We start from the raw sequence: 11,358 nt of genomic DNA on the forward strand, positions 1-11,358 counted from the left end.
TTGAGATTATTGTGTCGTCAGCATTTCTGATAAGTTGCTGCCAAACGTACATTGTGATGTGTCCATAACTTTGTGACTCTAGGCATGCCTAGATTTAAAATTTCATACTTTTGATTCCATTGGATTTTTTCTCCTTTAAACGAACTTTCAATTTGTAGGCCTATTTTGTTTTTAAGGGGGAATAACGCCGGGGGCTAATCCCCCATTAAATACGAACGGGTTTAAACTCATAATTCACAACATTCGAACAAAAATTCGATTTTTTTTTTTTCCGCCTGCACGACTTGAGAGAATGGTGGCAAATAGCAAATGTAAACGTCGTAAAGCCTTAAACTTACTGTATGGGAATGTTAACAAAATGAGTTTCACATTCAAAATGCGCACCATCAGATTCGAATGGGTGTTGGCCACGTTTGGAGTCATAATAGAGAAAGCGGACGCTGTCAAAACTGTACTAGTATTGTCAATTTTTCTAGTTTTGAAATAATTATAGGTAGTTTTGTTATGCAAAATGTAGTTTTGTCAGGGTAAGGGTTCTAGAGTCGAACGTAATCAGTCTTTGAACTTGTATTTCTGATGAAATTAGACCCGATTGTTTTGCTCTATATTGCAATGGAGTGGACATATCTTCTTCTTCTTTTTAATGGCGATGGGTTTGAGGACTGCTTTTAGGGGTGATCATCTTTACACCCAAAAGTTATTGGTTAAACAAAAATAAATTGAACAAAAAGTAAAAGTGGGTTAAACAAGCTTAAATTCGATAAATGTCTTGGTCACCTGTGAGAGGTGTGAATATCTAGACCTGAAGCGCGCCTGAATTTTCTCACCCAAATCAGGCGCGCTTCAGGTCTAGGTTTAAATACCCTCTTTAATTATGGTTACATTTAAATAGAGGGCGCAATATCACTTAATGGTTCGTCTTCGCCGTGAAAATAAAAGGCGCCAAAAGCTTTAACGGTCCTCTTTCTTGCTTTCAAAACCTTTGTTTCGTCTTTGGCTTTGCCTCCGACAACTGAATCACTGAGAAGCCAACCAAATAGAAATATTCCAACTTTTGGCTTCATTATCAACTGATTGAATGCTCATGAAACACAACAGGCACCAAAATGTCAGTTGGGGGCCTAAGATTGCCTTAAGCAGAAGACGATAAAGCCAAGGTTTCGAAAGACTGTCACAAAAATAGAACAGAGGGCGCCATGACACACCAACGGTCCATCTTCGCTCGTGCCCCCCCCCCCCTCGCCCTGCAAAAGGGGCGCTGGGATATCTTGCAGGCCAGTAAATCTGTCCGAAATTGTCTACGCCGGCCAAATCACGATTTGCATGCCCTCAATTCTGCAGTATTTGAGCATATTGTGGGCCATGAACTCGAGGGCTTGTAAAAAAAAATAAAATAAGGATGGAAGCCGTACACAGGACTGTGAGTTTGTAGTTCTTTTCAATTTGGATGAAATTGGGGCCCTAAAATCGCTCTATTTTGCAATAAAGTGTAGGTATCGTTTTTAAAAATGGCGATGGGCTTCAGGACTATTTGAAGGGCTGATCATCTTCGGATGGAAATTTCTCCTAAAAGCCATCAGTTGACCCCCAAAATTAAAAATTAAAAAGAAAATGAAAGATGATGAAATAAGCTTTAATTTGATGTGTGTCTCGAACACCTTGGATAGTTGTGAGTATTTTTGTCTGAATTTCTGAATGGGTGCATTGTCATTGGGGTATATGAATTGGCCTGCAACCTTCACAGAATCTTGTGAAGGAAGTGGGGATGGCATTCTGGGAAACTAATCATGACCCTAGGTATAAAGCATCTGGCGGCAGCTGTTTAAGGCCGCTGTTTAGCTAATGCGCGCAAATGCTATCCGAAAACTTTCTCATAGAAATGTTCGCTCGTACACCCCCTCCCCCTCCCCCGCCCTGCAAACAGGACGCTGGGATACTCTGATGAATTCACGCTCTTATTGGTTGGATTTTGCGTGACCCGTGACCTGCGCGTCATCACGGTCATGACTCTGCAAGGTTTGAAACGGCCGTTAAGACTGATTTATTACTCTTTTATTCCAGTTTAGAGATGCTTTGTTTTCGTTGAAAAGCGTAATAATGTAGGAAATTCTGTAAAACTTATCTGTGTTGTAAATGTACAATTCCCGTCACTTGCTCTGGCTCCGTTTCGTATCACAAATGGTCGGATTGCATTATGCGACGCGCAAAATTTTGTCCACATGGTCCGCAATGAAACAGAAATCACATCCGGTATAGAATGTGCGCATTTCTAGGGGAAGTTTTCGGATAGCATTTGCGCACATTGTCTAACTGCGGTCTTGAACAGCTGCAGCCAGATGCTTTATACATAAGCCACTTCCTTCACAAGATTCTGTGAAGCTCATCAGCGTATCACAAGCGTCCTGTTTGCAGGGCGGGGGGGGGGGGGGCGGGGGGGGGGGGGGGGGTACGAGCGAAATAGAAATGCACCAACCTCGTCCCCAGTGCTTACTTTATTTCCAACCTGGTTTCCAATAGTAAGCCCTGTATCCCGAATCGATGCCGCAATTGGCAAGTAATGGATTTATATCATGTAGTTGGTGGTGTTAATTTTCAACGTGCATTACGTATTTTCACGATCATTGTAATTTTAACGTCCACGCCTTTTCAAAAATACTCATTTCCTTTCCAGTTTGCTCATATTAATATGAAATGTGATGCTGCATATTGGCGGGCCAGAATGTAACATTTTAACTTCATAAAAATCGTGCTTTTCATAACTCACGGCGCGACGAATTGATGCTGTTTTTACCCCAGACACTGCATACAAAGGTGAGAGAGCAGGTAGTGGTGGGCGCGTACTGCTCTACACCCTGGAGACGACGTTGGAAATGCACACATTCCATACCGGATGTGATTTCTTTTTCATTGCGGACCATATGGACACATTTGGAGTGTCACAAATATGCAAGTTCACCCTTCGTGAATTCGAAACGCCGAATGTTTTGGATATTAACGGTGCGTCTTAAGAAGCACCATTGGAAATTTCCGTTAGTGTTTCGGTTTTTTTTTATTCGGTTAAGTTTGCACAAGCGTTGACACGACGCACACGCGCGCGCGGTTCCTATAATTCGTCGGATCGGTGCGGGACTTCGCGTAGCTGCAATCGGCTCAGTGAGAACGTGTCTCGGACGCTGAATTCAGGCCCAATTCAAAACATGATTCAGCAACTTTTGATTTGAAATCGAGATCCTAGAATGTTGTTTTTCTCGAAATATACAGCTGAAGCTGAGCTGAAACTTCATCAGGTTAGTTGTTCAGCACCCTTCTTCAAATTTTGAGCACTTTTGTTACTTCAAACGAACAAAATGCACAAATTACAAATGATGGACTATACATTTAAATGAGAACGTGTCCCAATCCCGGACGCTGATTTCGGGCGCAATTCAAAATATGACTCGGGAACTTTTGAATTGAAATCGAGATCCTAGAATATTGGGGTTTTTTTCGGAATGTAGGTCTACAGCATTCACTGGGCTGGAACTTCACCAGTTGTTGCAGTAAGCACCTGTCTTTAGATTTTGAGCACTTTTGTTGCTTCAAACGAAAACAACGCAGAAATGAAAATGATCTACCCTACCTTTAAGGGCCCGCAGGGTTTCATCTGGCGACCTCCGGTCTTTTTAATGGGAAAAATCAGTTTTGAAAATGAGCAGATTTGGGCTCAAAAAGGTTTTTTAAAGAGACTTAATTTCATTGTGTGGAATAACATTAATAATTATGAAATAGCTCGCTTTAAAGCTACAGTCATTTTATATATATACATATATATATATACACATCATATCAAAACTGTCGCTTGACTCTCTTTCGAGATTTGCCATCTTTAGCTTGATCCATGAATTTGAGTCGTCACTAAATCAGTTCAATTCGTAAATGCCTGCGAGCGAGTGCTTGTGTTTTGCACAGCTGTAGCTGTCAACCGCCATCGCGCGGCAGCTCGTGCCGACATGACACTGAGATGTTCAATCTTTTGCCATGGGTTGCAGAACCGGATTTTAGCTTCGTGAGGTTTTGAGCAGCGTTGCTTCCCTCTTCCTGTCCCTTCCTTCTCCATTCTTCATTTTCTCTTTTGCCGACACAACTGACTAATGGGGGAGGGGATGACTCCCCCACCCAGGTGCGGTTCTAGAACCAATATTTTTTTTGGGGGGGGGGGGGCTAATAGGGTGGATCCAGAATTTTTTCAGGGAGGCGTGCTGAAATGTAGACCGGTTATTTTCTCCGGACACTTAGGCCTCCGAAAATCAATAGGTGTGTGTGTGTGTGTGTGTGTGGGGGGGGGGGGGGGGGGGGGGGGGGGGGGGGGGGGGGGGGGGGGGGGGGGGGGGCATGCAATATTTTCAATGGGGAGCGCCAATAAATTCCTAAAATCTTTCACACTATATCAACTACAAATGCACCCTTGTCACGACTATTTCTTTAGGAGGAGACCGTTCGCATGTACATCACAGTCCTTCTTTTTGCTAATGCAATTTTTTTACGGAATTTATTTTGGGCCCCCCCCCCTAGCCACCCCCCCCCCCAGAACCACGCCTGCCCCCCCCCCCCCCCCCCCCTGTATATGTAGCGACGCCCTTGGGTTAGGCAGTCGGATAAGCATTAATTGACAACGCTGCCCTTAAATCAGGGAAATAAGCATGACCAGTTTCATTGTTAGGTCCTTAAAGCTGTTTATTTGACCCTAGACTGTTAAGGTAATTTAATACCACAGTAACATTTCATGTAGATAAATATATTGTCTTGGTGGTCACAAGTTGAACGCGCCAGTCAAAATACGGTTTGACCAATGGGTGAGACCCACGGTGATTCCATTCTTGGGTAGCACCACAGCTGATAACGCACTTCTCAGAGTGTTCTCAGAGTCTTGGGTAGCACCACAGCTGATAACGCACTTCTCAGAGTGTTCTCAGAGTGTATTGTGAACCATTATGAAATTGTTCATTCAGGCAGGCAATTACAGATGTTACATCTGCTCGAATAGACCTATATCATGCTTCCACCATTTTAGACATGTTCCAGGTATCCAATAAGAGTACTGAATGATAATGTTTTGTGCACAAAGGAACCAGACTATTTTCCCCTCCAGCCTCGTTTTGGTTACATTGATTTGAATGGGAAAAAATCAAATGGCTGCAACATGATAATGGTCTATTGTATTCGTTTTTGTGCGAGCAACGAATTTGAAGCCATGTGCCCAGTGCTGTTCTGTAGCAGCTCTGGGTAGAAGTTCGCCAGGACACGATGATGACATTGGAAGCCCTTCCTGATATGCCCTGCTGTCTGAGTGTTTCCCTGACAATAGGCATGCTACCAGTCGTAGATGATCCCGCAAGGGATGCAGTCTATGATCTGAGCAAGGGAGGGAAAGTAAATCAGATTGCATTGGCATAGTAACTGGTGGTTGAACCAAAATTTTAAGCATTATTGGAAACCAAAACTGCGTATGCCTTAAAGGGACAATCAGTAACCCACGTGCATTCTCATATTCAATCTTAGTGAGAATTTTGCCCATTAGGCAAAAAGGTGAAAAGGCATAAAACCGAAACTGTTCCCAGTTCAGTGTGAATGCATCAGTATATGAAGCCCCTGGTTGTGGGTGCCATGATGCGTGTCGGCATAGCTGAGGCAAAGAAGTCAACATCGAATTTTTCTGTGAATTTTCCAGAATTTTTCTGTGATTCTTATAAAAATGCCAGGATTAAGTTTCCACTCAAGGTCGTCATGAAAATGATTGACGCAAAACTGGCCACAGAGTTTTCTGTGCCTGGTAAATGTGAGGCAGCCTGAGCCAAATTTCTCGGTCAATGCACCATTGCCAGATCTGTCTAGTCAACATATTGAGTGAATGTTGTATGTATCCCGTGGTGTTATCGGATTTCACATGAATGTGACTGTTTCTTCCACTCGAGAAAAATACCTCCAAGGGCAAGAAAACATGCCTTCAATTCTAAATAGTTAATGTGATGTGTGGCCTCGTCACGGGACCATCGCCCCGGCGGCCGGCCTAATGGCCTGTCCATTAAGGTTAGCTCCTCAGCCTTTATCTGAGGCATCGGTTTCAATCATGAACCTGGGCAACTCAGTGACGATGTATTGGAGCAAATGCAAGTGGTACATTGGTTTCCCACCAGTCTGAATCTGAATTAGCAAGATTTAACCATGACAGGGCCAGGCGCAGATCCAGAGGGGGGTTTTGGGGGTCAACCCCCCCCCCCCAGCTCCGTCAAAAAAAAATTCCATACAAATTCGTAAAAAATAAGTCGAACCCCCCCCCCCCCTTCTGTGTCACTCCAAAAAAATTATACTGGTATGATATCTGCCTGTTCAAAATACGGTACACCATTCTGTAATCTAGTGTTAATAATTGTCGGATTTGAACAGCGCCCCCTATTGAAATATGGTACCGTCCTCCCCCCCCCCCCTCCAGTTTTTGATTTCACGGAGGCCAAGTGTCCGGAGAAAAAAAACCTGTTTACATTTTCAGATTTTTTGGCTGATGAACCCCCCCCCCCCCCCCCCCCCGCGAAAATTCCTGGATCCGCCCCTGAAGGCCACGGTGGAATCATTTTCTATGACACTTCTGAATAGAGTGCAGTCTGGGACTGTTAGTTCACAAGACTCCAGCAGACCATGGAGGAAGGAATCCTCCATGAGCAGACCAATCACCTGCGCAACCTCCCGGAATTTTGGTCGGCCGACCAGCGTTGGAAATTGGTACAAAAATACAACCTTTCTTGACAATGTCAGCACATCATTGCCACGATTTTACAGGATGCTTTACACTGTCATTCACTAACAGTCCAGTAAGGTATTTCATAATCAAGCGGTAGTTTTGTTTCTTGATGTTTGCAAATGTTGTATATTCCCTTTAAGACAGTCAGGTACACCATGGAGGGATATTCCTCCATGGGTACACCAAAGTTTGATAAAGAGACCAGTGACACTATTATTACGCAATATCCTAACACTTGCGTGCGGTGTTTGTGGCAGGGCCCAGTTTTGGTTGTATATTTTTCATGTATGAAGTGTATAGTATATAGGAGTAGCTCCCCTTTAGAACAAAAAGAAATCATTTTAGTTACTCAAGATTCCCCCCCCCCCTTTCTTGGTAGTGTGTCCCCCTGGTTGTTTACTTTAGCCCACATGTTCCCCCTATATAAGCTGCCACATGGTCAAGCCACTTTAGTTCACCCAGCAGATCAGCAGAGACAAGTCACATGCATATATTTTCCTCCTAACTGGAGTGCCTGTCCTGCTTAGTTTTGTCTGCTTGTTGGAGTCATTTGCTTTGATTTCTGCCAGAAGTGTCTTTAAGCCTTAAGGTCCACTTTATACAACACTGTGTTGGTTAAATACTTTTGGTTTTTAACTCGGTTTAGGTCCTTGGTTTACGTTGGTTTTTAAGTTTCTTTAAGTCTTTGGGGTTTTTAGGTTTAAGTTTTGGTTTTTAGTCTTTGCTCTTACTTGATTTTCTTGGTCTTGGTTTTATAATTATCTGGTCATTTTGAAAGTTCTTGTAAATAAATTCTTTTTGTCTTTTTTTGTTCGAAATCTAGAATTGTGTCCCTTGTCCCTATTAATTCAGTCTCCTCGCGACTTTTCTCTTCAAAGATCCTGAGTTTAGTTTAGTTGTAGTAGTTTTAGTGCGAGTTCCCCATAGTGTGTCATTTTTCACGGTTACATGTTCATTCTGTGACTTGAACCAACATCCGTTTCCCGCCGGGGTCAATTGGTCAGCGGAAGGCTTATTTTATATGGCCGACCGGATACAAGGCAGTAGGAGATCGTGTCAGTTGGCACGTCTCTTAATTCAGGTCAATGTTATAAACAACTAAATAAAACATAAAAATGAAATAAATAACAAGTGTATTGTTTAAATCTTTGCTATTTTGTTTTGCTAGTTTTCTGCAGTGGTCAATTAATTTTTTCCCTTTTCTTTGTTGATTTCAAGAAGAGTTGCAGACCGCTTTAAAGGGGTGCATATACCTATGTTCCCCAATACCGATATCCTTACCATATAACCCTAACCCTAACCCTAATGATTTCGGGGAACATCGATATTGGAAAACATAGGAATTGGGGAACATCGGGTAGACCCAATTTAAAGAGTTGCTACATTAATGCAGAGACAATCGGGTGAACGTTTTCCACCTGAAATTGGAATTTTGAAATAGATGACCGTCCACGAATACTTATATATATTTGTATATTTTTGTCCTCTTTTTATGTCCGTAATGCATGCAGTAGAGTGACAAACCATTCCTCCATGGACAAACTGACAGACAAATCAACGATTTTCTTATACATGTACCTTCTTTGCCCCCCCCCCCCCCGAAAAAAAACCAAACTTGCCTTTTATACAGACAGTCGTGTTTAAACAACCAGTTGCATTTCGATAACTTGAACCCTTCTGTACACTACATCTACTTCCTCTTAATTATAACTCATCAACCTGTTCTGACTTTCTGGTTCCCAATACCAGTAATTGATCAAACAGAAAGTATCTTTTTACTGAAAACCGAAACCCTGTTTTTCTTTGTCGGTCTTGGGTTGCACTCCAAACGAGCTGATCATCAGATCGGCAGAACGAAAGCAGTTCCTCTTTCGGTTCGCAACTTAACAATACTAGAAAGCCATACCACTTCCGTATCTACTGTCAATAGGGTTACGTGGTGCATAAGTACGAAGCAAATAATACTCAGGGACGTGTCAATGGGGGTGGGGGAGGGGTGGGGGCGAGCCAATGCGCATATCACGCAGACAGAATTTACTTTTAATAAATTGTCAAAAAATCAAACGTACTTCTCATTAACACCTACCAGGAACAGCTGTTATGCATCGAAAGTCGATATAATACTGTGCCCTTCACCCCCGGCCACTGCGACATACTATATCAAAATTCTTCAACTAACCGGCATAAAAAGCGACCGGCAAGCATGCGCATTCGTAATACATGTAGTAGTACACGTACACTAGTACACGTACATGTACACTAAGTACACGTACACTACATGAACATGTTCACCTTATTGAAAGCGTATGTGTGCGGGGGGAGGGGGGGCCTTGCATATGCCATGCATACAGACTGTGGAGGGGAGGGGCTGCGTACGTACTTTATGGACGGAACCTTATTGATAAGGGCATGTGTGGCCGAGCGGTACGAACACATGCCTCATGATCATGAGATTGTGGGTTCGAGCCCCGCGTGTTGTGCCTTTGAGTGAGATGCTTGACCTCCATTACTCCTCTCAACCCAGGTGTTAATTGGGTACTGGCATTATTCAACGCTGGGAAGGTAAATACAGACTCACTGTGGAGGAGGTGTGGCGACCCCCCCCCCCCCCACACACACACAGCAGCAGCATTACATAGAGTCTGGCGCTGTCGCTTCGAAATAGAGATGGGCACTCCGTTCGTGTGAACGGGTTTGCCCCCTTAACCTTATTGATCCTTCACACTGTATTCTTTTAATTTGCCGTCTGGGATACGCACGTACGAGACCTCTTGGAAATCAATCGTTATTAAATTGAAATGACAAAACGCCTCAAAGATGGCTGCTAAATGCAAAGGGTCTATAGTGCACAAGCATGCAAAAAAACCCTCTTTCTTTACCTTAATAGTAAAGCCGTATGCTGCTTTGCAAATTGTGAGACAGTTTGCGCTACAATGTATAGATTTTGTACATTGCAAACTATCATGAACACTCCCGGTGCGGTGGCTATGTGGTCAAGTGCGGGTTTCCTAAACAACAATTACAATAATTACATACTAAATAACTAGAGCTACAAGATTTACACTAAATAACAATTACAAGAATTACCTACTAAATAACAATAACAAGAGTTACACAATTATAAGAATTACATTAGGAAAAACGGACTCCGTAATCCGGTCAATTATAAGTCAATCACAGGTCAAATCAAATACGAATAATTAGTAAGTTGCGATTAACAAATTACCATTACGAAAAAGCTGTGATCCGACTTAAAACAAATGGCTAGACTTGCGATGGGAGGGAGGGGGGTGCACTGCATTTTGGGTCTGGACCTTGAATGAGAAAAAGAAAAAGAAACAGAAGAGAGTACTTTAAAGGGGTATTGCAACGAATTTTTTTTGGAACACATTTTATGAAACTTTCTACTCTTCTTAAATGTATTTATTTTATTTATTTATTTATTTTGTCTTATACAAGCAAACATACAATGGTACATAAATAATGAACTTATTACATGTAAGTACAAAGTGAAGGATAACCCCAAAAGCTGTTTTTAAGACGGCTTATTTTCATCGGGGTCCTTAAAAAAAAACCATTCAAGTACATAAAAAAAAGTTCAATAAAATTACACATGAAAAGACTGATCATTAAAAACTCGGCTTTTTACAAAATTGACTGAGAAGAGAGATGATCTTTCACTGCCCTTTTAAATTGAGGATGATTGTTGGAACACTTGATTCAATTCATGAATTCCGGTATAAAAAAAATGTATTGCGCTCTTGCCCTTTTATTCTTGGAACAACAAAAATGGTGGAACTACCCCTGGTGGAATTATGCATATCTGAAACCTTCCTAAATTTATGACAGAGGTAGGGCCTAGTCTGGTGCCATTTCATGAAGAATTATCCTTGAAAATGGCAAAACGAAAATTGAAAATAAGTTATTATAGGAGTTAAAGGTGCATTTTCAAGGATTACATTAAAAATATGTATATACATTGCATGGGCCCTTTTAGGTCTGAATACACGGAATAGACGATGAGTCATTTCCCTCAACTACAAGTGAAGTATTATCACTGACTGAGGCCAGTTCAACAGGAACCGGTAGCTAGCTCATTCCTGTCGGGTTCCTGGAACTATGCCTCGGTTTCAATGTCACTTGGGTGCCGGGCACCCTTGCATCCTGTTATTGACATTCTGAGGGCAGGGTAGAGAAGATAATAGCCATTCTTTTCGTTTGATATGAGGTAAAGGCCGGTTCCTCCTTAAACGGATTTGCGAATTTGACATGTAGTATTGGCGCTGATGTGTCGCAGCACAAAAAACTTGCAGTGACGTCACAAATCCCCGCGTTCGCGCGTGTGTATCGAGTATACGTTTGCATGTATTTACAAGTTGTTTTAATGCAAAAACATAAATCATATATTGTCACAGCAGGTACATTTATTCGTCCCCGCAGATTGATGAACATTTCCTTGTTTTCTTATTGTCATATTTAATCGCATATTATTGTAAAAGTTTAGTCAGTTTTTACTAATCAGTCTAAAGTTTGTATTCTGAAAGCTTTGATCCAATGTTATTAAGTTCCATGAATATATGGCA

This window comes from Patiria miniata, unplaced genomic scaffold (assembly GCF_015706575.1).
Source record: "Patiria miniata isolate m_02_andy unplaced genomic scaffold, ASM1570657v1 HiC_scaffold_17, whole genome shotgun sequence".
Lineage (NCBI taxonomy): Eukaryota > Metazoa > Echinodermata > Asteroidea > Valvatida > Asterinidae > Patiria > Patiria miniata.